Source organism: Triturus cristatus, chromosome 4_2 (genome assembly GCF_964204655.1).
Source record: "Triturus cristatus chromosome 4_2, aTriCri1.1, whole genome shotgun sequence".
NCBI classification, from domain to species: domain Eukaryota; kingdom Metazoa; phylum Chordata; class Amphibia; order Caudata; family Salamandridae; genus Triturus; species Triturus cristatus.
Window position 1 is genome coordinate 294955194 of NC_140586.1, and position 14547 is coordinate 294969740.

At 43.5% G+C, this 14547-nt stretch overlaps 1 protein-coding gene and 3 non-coding genes across 4 annotated transcripts in view; all 4 read left to right on the forward strand.

Moving 5' to 3' along the window:
* The window catches only part of LOC146833719 (uncharacterized), a 32281-nt gene that overhangs the window by 14762 nt on the left and 2972 nt on the right, over positions 1 to 14547 (forward strand). Inside the window, exons 9-12 of the mRNA XM_085601590.1 lie at positions 5348 to 5472; positions 9674 to 9726; positions 10092 to 10127; positions 11389 to 11424. The gene's annotated coding sequence lies outside the window, so the exon portion shown is untranslated. The remainder of the gene's footprint in view (positions 1 to 5347; positions 5473 to 9673; positions 9727 to 10091; positions 10128 to 11388; positions 11425 to 14547) is intronic.
* Positions 5200 to 5277, forward strand: LOC146833727 (small nucleolar RNA SNORD79). The gene has a single exon (XR_014961014.1). It is a non-coding gene; the product is annotated as a small nucleolar RNA SNORD79 (small nucleolar RNA).
* LOC146833728 (small nucleolar RNA snR60/Z15/Z230/Z193/J17) lies at positions 5850 to 5933 on the forward strand. Its single transcript, XR_014960840.1, has one exon. It is a non-coding gene; the product is annotated as a small nucleolar RNA snR60/Z15/Z230/Z193/J17 (small nucleolar RNA).
* LOC146833729 (small nucleolar RNA snR60/Z15/Z230/Z193/J17) lies at positions 9778 to 9853 on the forward strand. Its single transcript, XR_014960844.1, has one exon. It is a non-coding gene; the product is annotated as a small nucleolar RNA snR60/Z15/Z230/Z193/J17 (small nucleolar RNA).

A 14547-nucleotide genomic window follows, 5' to 3' on the forward strand; every position in this document is an offset into this window, starting at 1 on the left:
AGGCTATGGAAATGGGAGCGTATTTTTTAAATCGCGTAACACTTTAATATTTAGATGTATTATATTTACTTCAAAATGACAGTGCCATGTTTAGCTAGTTTATAACTTTGTGTACAGTAATTTTATACTCTTCTAGTCTCTTGGTATGTTGACAAAAGTACGTTCTAGATGGCGACGTCTGGGGCCCAAAAGTGGACCCGAATTATTATTTTGCTGATTCCATAGCTTCCAGACCAGCAGCGTGGCGTCTGTTTTCGTCGTGCTTTTGTGCTTTCGAAGACCGCCCAGCAAAATATTTGCACGCTCTTTATTCATTGGACACAACTTACAATTGCGACCTAGTTAAGTTTTCACTGAATGGAAAGGAAATTCAGCATCATTCAAACACACGACGGGCATCAGAGAAATTCAGATTTCAGTAAAAGGGCACATCAAGAGAACAACCACAAGTTTATAGTTTAATTGTATCGTGATATTTTAATAATGGTTCTCTTTGAGAGCATATTCTACTCTGAAGGGAAAGCGAAAGTTTTAACATCGTTACCATAATTTGTCTTTTTATGAATAAATTTTCAGGGATAGTAAGCGCTAGATCAATACGATTATGATACAATGACGAGACTATTCCCTAAAATAAAATTGCTACACTGCATCTTTGCAGAAGGCTTGTCATAGAACATTACAAGATGGCTACAAATTTGTCAGACACACGTGCGGGTATTAACTAGCCCACACCACCTCAGCAGACTAATCTAGAGCGCCCCACAGACATGGAGCTGTAGCTGAAAGAAGCGCTGGGGACGTCTGTGCTCAAAGCCACATCTTATGAAGGTAGCGGCTGCGTCAGCCAGGGTCGGAGCTACGACACGGACCACGGGCAGGTCTTCGTAAAGTTCAATCACAAGCCCGAGGTGCAGTGGCTGCAAACCCTAACCACTCCCAACTTACTTGGGGCGTCATTCCCCATAAAACATAAAGAGGCACAGTCAAAGAGGCGAGACTAGGCAGCTGTAATTAGTGTTTGACCAGACTAGTTGTTTTCTGGGCTTTGTAGGGGGGCAGCTGTGAGGACAACTGGTCAACTGCTCTCCGATAATTGCAGAACCCAGGCGGGGATTGGGAAGAGGCAGACTTATAATGCGAAAAGGGAAACTACTAGGCATGTTATGTTTAGCCTGCTGTCAAACAATGCAGTCCCTGGCAGAAGCTTCGCCAGCGGGCTAGGTCGGAGCCGAGGCAGTGTTGCAATTTGTAAACGCTTACTTCCGTGATCTATAAATGAGGGGTCTGTGTGTGGCAGAAGAAAGCGGGTGGAGTCACGAGGGACGGAGCTCGAAAAGCAGAATTGATAGTCAACTTAACATGTATTTAAAACAGAAACCTGATGCAAGGAAATTGGCAACCAGGGCAAACGTTACCTAAATGGTCACAAAGAGGCTGTATTATAAAATATCTTGCAGGGTTAAAACACCTGCTATCTTTGTGTTCCAAGCAATTTTGATGGGTTTATTCTAGTGGTAATATAACTCTGGTGTTTTAATGCAGTTCAGGAAAAATTCTGTGTTTTATTCAATCAGTTTTAACCCACAAAGTAGCAGTGTTAATGTGCCTACTGGAAAGCCCATCCAGTAGCATGCAGAACCCAGGTTTTATGTATTTTATGTAGAAAGTTAAGTGGGCTACTGTGTTTGAAACCGAGATCCTTTTGTTACTTCCAGTTCATAAGTCGCAGTGCTAATATAGCACAGTGATCTGTTTATTGGTATCAAGCAGCTGCTTGGAAGCTGTAAGCCATGGGTTTAGATCCTTATTGTTTTTTCTCTGTTATTCTAAGATTGCAAGGCAGGGCTCCTCTGGGGAATTACTAAAGCTTTGTCAGCACAGTCAACCCCAATCACTGTCTTTATATCCTCACCTTTGGTTTCTCCCAACCATTCACTCTTAACATATAATGCCTACAAGTATGAACGGTATGTGACTGCTACACTACATAGCCCTCATTGTCTTATATAACATTTCCTGTATATTGTTTTACACACGTATGATTTATTGTGTCTGTGTGTGATTATAAAGTGCTCTGATATCCTATTCTGGGATTATTTGTAATTTCCGTTTCTGTATATATTATCGCCATCCTTAGTAATTGACTTTATTTTATATAGTGGGTATCTTCCTCAACTGTTTCCCCTCCTTTGTATCAAAGTCCCTTGTCCAATAGAGCTCTTGAGAACCCCTGGACGTTAGAGTGTTGATGAGTAGTCCGCTGAGAAACTTGGATGACCGTTCGTTTTTGTTGGAAACTCCGTTGATTCTTACCGTCTCCGATTCTTGTATTTCTTCGAAGAGACACCATTTCAGTTGTGCTAAAAACTAACTAAGAACAAGCATTGCCATAGCCAATAGGTCTCGCTTTTGGGACCTTATAAGTATTTAGTTATGCAGCACAATATGTTTGGTTCAACAACATTAACTGTTGCATGGCTAAACACTTATAAGGTACAAGGTTTAGCCATGCAACAGCTGATGTTGTTGCACCAAGGATATTGTGCTGCAAAACTAAATACTTATAAGGTACCAAAAGTGAGACCTATTGGCTATGCCAATGCTTGTTTTTTTAGGTGGGAACGTCAACTCTCTTGAAAGAGTGTATCATCTGATTTCTGAAGCTTGCCTGTGCAGACCCTTCAGCAGGTGAGATTAAGGTTTTGTTGGTAGTGTTCCTATCAAAACTGGATTTATGGTGATAGTTCGTTACTATCACTGAGCATTCCATGAAATGGACCAGAACGGATTAATCCGAGGTCCTTTTACTTAACTGGGGTCCGAGAGCCAGCATTAATTATCCCTCCCTCTGTTACAGGACCTTGATCTACCTGTTAAGGTTTGGGGGTGTTAACTGATTCCTGTCGGATAAAGTTAATTAACCAAGGCAGACTAAAATAATTGTGACGTATAATATCATTGAAGTATTCTGTTAACTTCCATGTTTTTGTTCTATACAAGGTATTTAATGTATGAAATGGTGTGTGCTTTGAGCTCCCACAAGCTGCTTTCCCCTCACATTTGGGTCCTCCCAAGGGGTTATCTCTGCAGAGATTTTAGGCCATTTTGATGCTTTTCAAAGCTGTTAACTTGGGTGATCTTCTGGGTTTGAGGTTTCAGTTCTGGATACCCAGGGACGAGTTGCTCATTGCACTGGTTTGCCTACTGGGACTTACCACCTGGAACCATGGACCATGTTCACCTGTGGTGATATACATTTTTGTATGCGTTGAGGGCTCAGTCCTAGACATGTAGTAAATAGTCATTAATTGTATACCTGAGGCGAATGGCTACGCTCTTATCTTAGTACGTCTGGTTCTGTCAAATTCCAGATGGAATGCTGTTAATGTTTTCACCTCAAACACTGATGGTTTGGCCATAGTATCTGGTACCACACACACATCTAGGCTTGTGTGTGGGTGAACTGACTGTCCAGAATGCTCCACCTTCAATAAACATGAATGGCAGTTTCCTGTAGCACCGACTGCGTGAGAGCACTCAAAATAACCATTTACACCTTAAAGACCACCAAAACATGTGTGGAGGACCAGTAAAAAACAAGCTTTGACAAAGCCAATATGACTTACCTGTGTCATTTACTGACTTTGTCAATGCCTTTAGCTATGTTGCCAATGTCGTAGAAAGCTTTGACACTGCCAGCGTTGACTGGCTTATTTTTTTGTTTCAGATAAGCTGCACCGAAGCCAGTGCTGGGGTGTAGATGTATAATTTGTACTATACGTGAAAGCAAGTAACTAGGGTGTCCTGCACAGTTGGCTTTTGGGCCACCTTCATTTCATTCACATGCAGAAGTATTACTACTTAGTATTACTAGTACAGCAGGCTAATTAATGCGGCCCACAAGCCTGTTCCATGGAGCAAGTACGCTGCGTTCCTCTTCTGTTAACGCTCAGTTTGAAGCCACCCGAGAAACTCCAGGCTCCTACGAAGACCGCTCGACATTGGTCTTTGAATGTCCAGCAGATGTGATAAGAACAAGATTAACAGGCCTGTATCACAGGTAACGAGTTTTTGGGAACCATCTAAATACGGCGTTGGCATGGGGGGGGGGGGGGGGAACAGCCTAAAGCAAATGTAGCCAACAAATGGAAAACCAGAAGATGCAAGTTACAAAGCCAGTAGCAAGCAATAGATCGTATGTATTCCCAGGCCACCTTTCAGAAGGTGCCCAAAATTTCTTCAGTATACCACACAGCTGCACTGTTTGGTGGGGTGGGGCAAGACCTAAAATTGTGGGATGGCTTAGCCAAAGATTTTTTTCTTTTGGGGGGGGCAAGAAATATGGTGACAGAGTTCCCTACCGTGATTTATCTGGGTGACTTAAAACCCCACAGGCAGCGCGTGCCTCCTAAGTAGGGATAATATAGTTTTGGGCTACAATCATCTGATGTACAATCTGAAGATTTTACAACTTTGTTTCTAGCTCAATGGGACCGAAAGTAACTAAAGCCGCAGCCCCACAATTTGCTGTGCAGTGGAAGGCCCTTAACTAAGGTGGTCACATTTGGTGACCTACACTGCGTAATTCAGTGTCCCTGTTTATAAGGAAGGCACGCATGGAGGTTAACTAGAAGGCCTTGAATTATCTAGATTTCAGTCCATAGAAATTGTGTCCCAGAAGCACCTGTGGGCAATAATATATTTCTCAAATCTTGTTTTTTCAGTGATATGACCACCAAAAGCCCTGATTTTTTTTATTAAAAACAGAGCTTTGGACTATACCATTTCCTGCTGAAAGGCAATATTTCTGTGTTCGATACCTGGCGTGTCACGCAGTTTGGTGCTTACTTTCCCTCCATGTTAAAGAACAGATGTTTCAGCACCCAGGCTAATGTGCTCCATAGCTAAGTACATACAAGGTTCCAAAGGCAAGACCGATTGCATTGCAAATGCCTGTTCTGTTTGCATTTTAGCCAATCGTGCACTGCCTTTTTAAGTTGATCTTAACACAAACTACTGGTGCAACTCGGGAATGTGACTTAACAAGTGCGGTGCTTCAGTGTCTGTTTCTCCTTATCACATTCAATGTTTTGATTTTCTCGTTACTTCTCTGATTTGATAAGCACTTTCACACTCCCTGGTTAACTTTAAAACTTACATTTTGAGTCTTGTAATCTACAGTCCAGTCTGGCTCTGTGCTGCTTATGATGACTATTAAACAAATGGGAATCTCTCTGAAAAAGGATGAGGGATGCACTTGTAGCTGAAATTGCACAGGGCTGACTGGTGTGGAAATGTGCCCGTGGATCACGTACATCCTAAAATACCACCTTAATTTTTGCAGGAACACTCTTGATGGGAACTGCTCCAGGTCTGAGGTGCCTGAGAACTAGTTGTTTAAAATGCCAGTGGCCTGCCAATTGGCCTGGGTGCTACGCTGGAGAAACTGGACGTACCTGGATGAAGCTGGTAAGTGTTTAGTAATATACTACTGGTCAATTTATTTTCTTCAAGGGGTTGATCTGGCAACTTTTTGTAAAGGTATGCAATATCACTCTTGTATTATAATCCAACTGCTCCATCCTATAAAGGGGTATGTTTGTCGCCAACGGGGAGAATTCCATGAAAGTTTTATGAATTGCTCGAGTCACATGTGCTTGTCGGCCGAAAGCGTTTGTAAAAGGGTGCCACCAGGAATGCCCCCCCCCCCCCCCCCCCCCCCCGCCCCCCCACTGGTCGGGCGAGAAGCGCACCAAGCGGTCAATGGAAGGACCGCTTATCTTTGAAATGCATGTAGTACTAGTGTGGACTGCGTTAGTGCAGCACGCGATGGGTCTGCGCCGAGTTCGATACAATGATGATCACATAGTTCAGCAGATGAACCGTGGTGAATAAGAGCTCTTGTCTTTCGCTCCTATCTGATGTATCGATCGTTTATGGCCAAAGAAGCAGTTGGCATAGAATGTGCGCAGGAAAACTAATGCAGGCAGTGTCCTCCTTTTCAGCCTCAAAGGAAGGATGAAGGTAAGTGTCTTTTTTTTTTTTTCTTTTCTCTACCCCTTCCCCTCTCCTGTAGTTTAACACTTGCAAGACAGTCTTCTAGCCTTTCCTATCGTTGTCGTTCCTGGGCGGCTTTATTTGACCCAGGCCTCGCGGGGCAACTCTCGAGCTGAGATTTGGCTTCTGTTGTAAAGCAAGTTTTGCGCTCCAAGTTCTGAATTTTTCCTATACTTCAGTGGGTTGAGATACCCAGAAGTTGTGCAGCCTGCATCTTATTTAGGGACGTCCACAGTAATCTAGTTTCTTTGTAGTACAGCGGGTGGATGCATCTGTGCTTAATTTGGTGATTGCTTTGCCTTGCGTGATGAGACGTCAGACTTGACTTGCACGTTGAAGTCTGTATTAGCTCTCTGATGTGGCATTGTAAAGCCATTCCCCTGACTTTTTTTTTTTTTTTTTTTTTTTTGCCCCCCTTTTTAAACCCTAAAGGGTGCCTATTTGTTCTTTGCAGATTTGACACCGCAGCGATCGTGAACGGTAAATTTCTACTCCCGACCCAGTAAATTGAGCATTTCATGGCTTAAGTGATGAATGTGACCTGAAACACCCTTGTAGATAAAATGCACCTACAGTTGCTCTAGCATGTACTGTACAATGGTGTAGGTCAATGACCTGCTTGTGACAAGTCGGCCACATGAGCCTGTCTGGCACTTGCACCATGCTCTTTGGATTCCTCTGACCCTTTGCTAATAGAGTAGGCTTTATTTCCTGTATGCACAGGACACGTAACAGGTCTGTCTGTCCCCATGGGAGCAATCGTAAAACTGGTTCCTTGGCAAAGTGCCTTGAGGGTACCCTTCTATGTAGCGGTCGGTTAAATGGTTTAACTCTGTATTACTGTTCCTCGGGTGGGGGCTCCTTGCTTGCCTGCTTGACCTGTGCATGAGTGCCCCATTGGAACATCAGCACTGGGCTTCTGGTAACCGGCCAGAGCACTAACGTTCTGAATTTTAAATCGGCTAGTTGCATGGTAACGGAAGGAAAGTCACGGGTGTCCTGCACCGCTTACCCTTGAGGAATAGCTTTGTTAGACATGTAAAAATAAGATAGCTGTCGTGTGACCTAGTTTGCAATACAGGTGTTGCTAGAACACAGTGAAAAAAGTTCTCTCCCATTGTGGTGTCCCTGCACCTATCTGGGATTTCCTGTGGGCGTATGCCGGCTACTCTGCCTTGGCGGTAAATTCCATTCCGCTCGCGTTACGCGGAATTGCCAAAAATTCTGCGGCTTCGCTGAATTTTTTTTGCTTGTTTGCGCTTTCAAAATAAGGGTTGGTGAGATTTCCTCCCCAAGCACGCACCGTCTACCTGCAACCCCACCTGTCAATCAGTGATCCTGAGTCTCAGATACATAGTTAAGCAAGCTGAGTCTAGGTTGACGTGGAGTTCATAACTGGTTAATTTGTTAAAGATGTGATTTCGTTTTTATACATGAATGTATTTTTCATATTGACATCTACTTTCTCAATATTAACACATTACCAGTCAACTGATTCAATTTTTTTTTTGTACAGCATTTTTTTGGTGCTCATAAGAAATGAGGCAAGGTGTGAAATAAAGCCACTTCCTAGCATCACCTGACAAGGTGAAGCTGGTATTGATCCCAGGTATTCTATTTCACGTTCTGGAATAGTCACTAGATTCTTTCTCACCTTTAGCATGAAAGCTAAAGCTTTTATATTTAGTCCTTGGCGTATGAAGTGAAATAGTTGGTGGCAAACTCAAGCCTCGCAAAGGCTTGTTCCTAGGGTTGGATTCAAGAGTTCCTCGCAAAGTCGGACATCTGGCTTGGTTCAAACCTTCATTGGTCCACGAACCTAGTGTATTGGCAGCTTAGGAGACCATCCCAGGAAGGACCAAATTTAACTAATCTACATTGTAATAATAATCCACATTTTGAAGGTGAAGTACCTACGCCCCATCAGTTTCATACCCATCAGAATTATCTTCTGGCGATTAATACACATGCTAGATAAGGGACAAATTCCCTTGCTGCTTCTCCTGGACCGCTCCACACATCAATCACGTCTATAGAGACATGAGTCTATAATGTGTGGGCACATGACCAACTTTACTTCCTCAGTAAGCCATATAGGGCTCAACTCTGGCAGACCTACTCCTAAGACGTTATCCTGTCTGCCATATTACAAGTCCATGCTGCCCTAATGCACTTGTAATAAGGCATGGATCTGTGGAGTGCCCGCCGGCAAACTGTTAACCTGGCCCATAGTGCCAATTTCCTGTGGTAAATGTGTGCCTTTGTAGATTTTGACCACTTCAATATTTCCTTGGCCCCCAGACTACTTTCTCACTATTCAATAACTATATATATCTAGAAACTGCCAGATATACCAAAAGGGTCTAGGGGAAATTGTTTAAAGACAAATAGGTTCCTAACCCCCTCATTCTAAACGTTATAACAACAAAGAACCTATAGTCAAAAGTATATCAAAAATAAGAAGGCAAGTGAGTATCATTACTGGTGAGAATAAATCCCTCAGCCACCAGGGTAGCAACCCACATCTGGGATCCAGTGGCCCTTGCTGTGCTCTCCTGATGGAACAAGGCAACAGCTATCACGGGCTACCAGAATCTTACTCACGGTATAAGATATAATATCTACCGTAATACAGGAAAAGATGTGGTTTAAAGCGTTAGATGGTGGTGAATAAAGCAGTGCAGTGAGTGTGAAAAATTAAAATCATCTACTGAAACAGATATAGTATTTTATTGGTTCTGTTTGAGTGATGAAAGTAAAACCAGTGCAAGAGCTGCTTTGAAAAAATAACAGCTCACGTCCAGTTGGAAAACAGGTCTACATGTTTCAGCCTATGGATTGTATGGTAATCCGGCTTTCGTCAGGACGTAGGATGTTTTGCTACTGCTAATTAATAATGTGTGATAAAAATGTGAATTTGTCAGGAGTGTGCATCAATTTCCTCCCCTTCCTGCTCAACAAAAGCCTGAGGTACCGACGGACAGAGCGGGGCCTCATTTCCCAGAGCGGATGCCTGGTGAGGAGAGGAGCGACCCCGTATAACGACGGGAAATGGATGCACACTCCTGACAAATTCAGAAAAGAGTGCTGAAAGATATACTCCGCAACCCAAGCAGGTTGTATAATTTCCTTTCACTGTTATACACATTTGTTATCACACATTATTAATTAGCAGTAGCAAAACATCCTAGGTCCTGACGAAAGCCGGATTACCATACAATCCATAGGCTGAAACATGTAGACCTGTTTTCCAACTGGACGTGAGCTGTTATTTTTTTCAAAGCAGCTCTTGCACTGGTTTTACTTTCATCCCTCAAACGGAACCAATAAAATACTATATCTGTTTCAGTAGATGATTTTAAATTTTCACACTCACTGCACTGCTTTATTCACCATCTAACGCTTTAAACCACATTAGTTTGTGGAGACATGCTAAGGTGGATGGGCGGCTTGAGCGTGCTGCTGTGATGACTGGTATTTGCTACTCTTGACCAAGAGTATGATGAGAGCTAACCACACTTAATACTCTGAGAGCACGCTGACATCTTGCAGTGGCTTCAGTTGTAAAATAATGCTTTTACCTGATGGCTTTTTTCTTAACCTTCCCTTGTAGAGTCCATCTGCCTTCCGGGAGAATCCCTTATCAAGTGTACTCTGCAGGAAAAGGTGAGTTCAGAAATATTTCAGCTCTGACCTTCTCCCTGCAGCACTCAGCCCAGGGTGTGCATGATGAGTACATAGTTCAGCTGATTCTCTATGAAGAACAGTCTTTCGCTCCTAGCTGATGCATCCTAATAGCCCAGGTTTGACACTTGTTCACCTCGCACGTTAACTAAGCTTGGTGCCACTAAACCCAGTAGCCTGCCAGTCTCAAAGGTATCAATTGGTGTAGTCCTGAAGCATGCTTTCCATTGGGTGCTACTGCGAATTGCATTAGCTGAATTACCAATTGTTAGTAGGACGCAGCAGTCTTTAACATCTCTTGATGCGATCTGCCTCTGATCAGTTTCTGCGGTCATTTTTCTTTTCAGACTGCATCGTTTGCGACCGGAGAACAGATGAGCCAGGTTAGTAATTGTGCGCTTAGGATGTTTTCTTTTTTTCTTTGACTTGTGTATGGAAAGCCGGGTGCCTGCATGGACCAGTCATGATCATGGGCTTGGTTGTTAATGACCTTGTACCTTTTCAAGCTGTTGCTTATTGCCAGTTCAATGTCTTAATTTGCTTTTTTAGCCTCCTACGTATCTGGTAGGACAGTACTAATGTGAACCAAGAACAGATGCCCTAGACACCACTACTGTGCCCTAGGGCTGCCATGTAATCTTGTGAACCAAAATTATTTAACAATCCACATGGAATAATTCAAATGAAACTGGTGGCGAAAAACAAATCTCTTCTCTATTCCAGTTGATTGTGGCTTGCTAATTCTTTTCACAAATGTCTTCACATTCGTATAGTCCAATGTAAGTTAGTGTTGCCATTAATGTCCGTTCAAACCTAATGCATTTTGAGTCTAGAAAGCACTTTGTCGGGGGTCACTACAATCAAAATATAATACATGTACTCGCAGGAAGTACGTCATTTGACTCCTTGTTCAGGTCTACCCTAGTGATACTCAGTGAAACAGTGGGTTTGGAAATGTGAGACTGGATCACTGCAAAGACTGATCACATTTGTGAAAAGAATTCACCGTCCACAATCCACTGGGTTAAAGAACTGACGTTTTTCGACACATTTCATTTGAATTCAAAGTCGATTGTTTTAAAAAAAAAAAAAAAAAATATATATATATATATATATATATATATATATATATATATATAGTAGTGTCTAGCACTTATGTTCTAGATTTTTTTTTTCCACTCATTTATCAAGCCTTGGGCTAGGGTGGACCCCTTTCCATGTTGGCCGGAGTTACTTATAAAGTATTTTGATTGTTACGTCCAAACGTGTTAAACGACAATTGTTTTGAAATCTCAGAGTGCGTCTCAAACAAATGTCTTCATAGGGCAGTATTAATGCCATGGCGGGTACTATTTGGCAAAATGGTATGGCATTTTCAACGCTACTAGACACCTACAAGGCTTCCTCTGACCGTTGTGGGGCTGTTCTGCACTTTGAGAAGGATTGCTTGGTGCAGTGTTGGCCAAACCCCATGGCTTCTGTTGTGCATAGTGCTTGGTGTTAACTTGTGATCTGTACATGATGATTAGAATCAGGTCGCCGATCCATATGAGGATACATTTATCAACCTGATACAGATGCCAGTCTAGCTGTAGGGTTTCTACAACACTAGTGTTCTCTCTGAACTGTTATTTTTATTCCCAGGTGCTACAAGTGTCTACTCTGGATTACTGCCTACTGGTAAGTTTACCTTGGTTATTGGGGGTAACCTGAAGCTTTACTTGGCATAAGCAGGTTCACTCTTTGGCTTTGTGAACTGCTGCTGTGCATCCCTAGTCTGTACTTCTGATACATGGTTAAACAGCCCTTCATGTCAACACTTCCCTTGTGCAAAGCCTCAAATGGTAGCTTTTTGTTCGATGGCATGTGTGGCTGTAGTTGCACATGCCTGCATTCTTCTGCCATCTAGTGTTGGGTCAGTTGTGCAAGTTTTTCTTCAAATAAGTCTTTTGTGTCACGAGACAGTGACTCAATGTTGTGGATGGGCATCGCCTTGTTCTCTCCAACGTCTGGTCCAGCCGTATTCGCCTCTGCTGTTTTAACTGTTGGTTCTGATTCTTCACTGTCTTTGACAGTATTGTTTTCAATTGTGCTTTTCCCCTTCTGCACTGCACTCTAGTTTCGTCTGTTCGGACCTCGACCGCCTTTTGGGGTGCTACCCGGTTCTGGCCCTCCTTCGCATGTGTCACCCTCCATTGAAGATGCCTTACTAATTTAATGTACACCATTAAGACTTTGCCTGCTTAGCCATGCAAAATACCTGTACAAGGATCAACGCCATGTGTGCAACCTGTACCTTTTTTGCCCAACCATAAAGAAGCAGACTGCGACTCGTGTAGAATAGTTGTGGTCTAAGAACCCTTTAGGATCGTATGTTGGAAATGTCTCAAAGGAATGGGCGGTGACACTCCTGACGCTTTCAGCAAAGAATATGCCCAGGAAAAGCCAACCACTGAAGCTTTATCTATTGATAAAAGTTCTGCTGTAGAGCTGGATATGGAGATGCACGATCTGCCATGCGACCAACGCGTGAGTGCTATGACCTCTGTCCAAGTCTGCCACAAAATATTCCCTGTTCCCTTTATCAGAGTTCACTGGACCACCACTACTTTCGGGCCGTAGTTGGATCCGCAAAACTGTTCCAGATGCCTGCCCAGAATTTGATCCCAAGGTTGAACCTTCAGCATTGACCTTCAGACCGAGGACATTCTTCAGTATCGAATCAACCCAATCCACCTTGTTGTCGAACAAGGAACACAGTTCCAAATCAAACTTCGGTAGCAACCTTCAGAGCTGAAAGACTCAAGACCTTCACTGGCTTCCATCTTTCCTGTTGAACCAATTCTGGAAAAAATTGGTAATTTGTCAGAGCAAGATTAAAATTCAAGAAGGAACTGGTCTGATTCTTGCCTCTGCCACCAAAGAGGAAATTCACATTTGAGAAGACACTAACCATTCCTGTTCCTCCCAAAAAGACAAAGGATAAAGCCACCAGTTGCTACCACCACAGTCCAACACATGACCTCCTTGATGCTCCACCTCCAGGGTCACCATTCAGACTAGTTTAGGGGGACCATTGGGAGAGCCTAACCCGTGGGATGTGACCCCGATCACACTACTTCCAATGATCCACTTTTATATCCAGCTGGTCCCTCCTGAAGATTCCACTTCCATTAAACAGGTTCTTGCTAGGGCTGCAACTTTTCAGTGATCTCCATAAGGAACCCCTAGAGCATTTGACATCTCTTCCACTCACAAGGACACCCAGTATTTGCCCATGCTTCCTGTCATAAGACATGCTAAGAACCTCTTCGAAGACCAAGTCGTTGCCCCAAGGGTGGACAAAAAATACAAAGTGGCTCATTTTGACCCCCTTTCTTCAGAGACTGCTTCTGCTGGACTAAATGGTTGCAACTACTGCTTGTAAGAGGTCCATCAGGCTACTGAGAAGGAAAACCAGTGCATAGATGAGGCTGGTAAGAGTTGCGGCACAAGCAGCCAATCACTGGCACTGCCAATTCACAAGCCCTTCCAGCCGGCTATGAAGGACCCATTGGGATTAAATGAACAAACTCTTGCAGTACCTACCTGAGCAATACTGTCAGAGGCCAACAGATTATCGCAGAAGGGCAGTCTATCACCAACAATTCCAGCCACACTGCCCTAGACGCAGCAGATACAGCAGCTAGAGGTACTAATACCAGCGTGCTTATTTAAAGATGCGCATGGCTTGGATGTTATGGATTTTAGCCATGAGTCTAGCAGGCAGTCCTAAATATGCCTTTTCTGTGTACCTTTATAGACTGCAGGTAGATTCTACCCGTGACAAAATAAGACACCAATACTGCTAAGGCCATGAGCGTTACAAACTGCCACTTCCAGAGGCTCCCTTTGTCGCTTAAGCTACAGAGGTGCATATGAATCCACCTCCACAGACCCATCTTCCCTACAAACCAACCCAGTCCACCTCCACCTACAGTAAGGGTCATTTTAGAGTGTCCTTTAGAGGAGGGAACCAAGGGAGGGGGCAGGGGTACCTTCGCGTGCAGAGCAACACCCACTGCAAAGCGACTACCCAAACCTACCCTAGAATTCCTGTTGGGGGCATGCTACAGTCTGGGACTCTGAAACCACAGACATGGTGGTACTAGCCATTATCCAACATGGCTCATTACCACACCAGCAAAGATTCCACCTTGCTCTCGTTATCACAGTAACCTCTTTAACACTCCTCAAACTAGGTCTAAGCCTTTTTCAAGGGAGCAATAGAACCTGTCCCTCTTCAAGGCTCAGGCTTATATTCTCAATGCTTTGCGATTCCCCAAAAGATTGGTTGCCAAGATCAATCTTCAGTCTCAGACCTCTAAACCACTGCATCCTATCGGAACATGTCATATGGTCACTACAGTATGTTGTACACTTCTCCAACAGGGAAACTTTATGGCAACACTAGACCTAAAGAATGCCTATTTTTACATACAAATACACCCTGATCACTGCAGATGCCTCCGATTAATTGATAGTGCTTGCTACAATTGAAGTCACTTCCGTTTGGGGTGACTACTGCGCCTCAGGTTTTCACAAAATGCTTGGATGTGGTCACAGCACATTTGCAAAGGCAAATATCTGCATATTTCCATACTAGATTTGCTTATCAAAGCCAGGTCTCAAATGCAATCAGCAGCGCACTCCGTCAGTGGATCTACTACACCACCTAGGGTTTACTATCAATATCCCTAGGTCTTACCTCGAACCTCAAAGTGCAACCCTACTTGAGAGCAGTCCTAAACACTGTTAAGATTA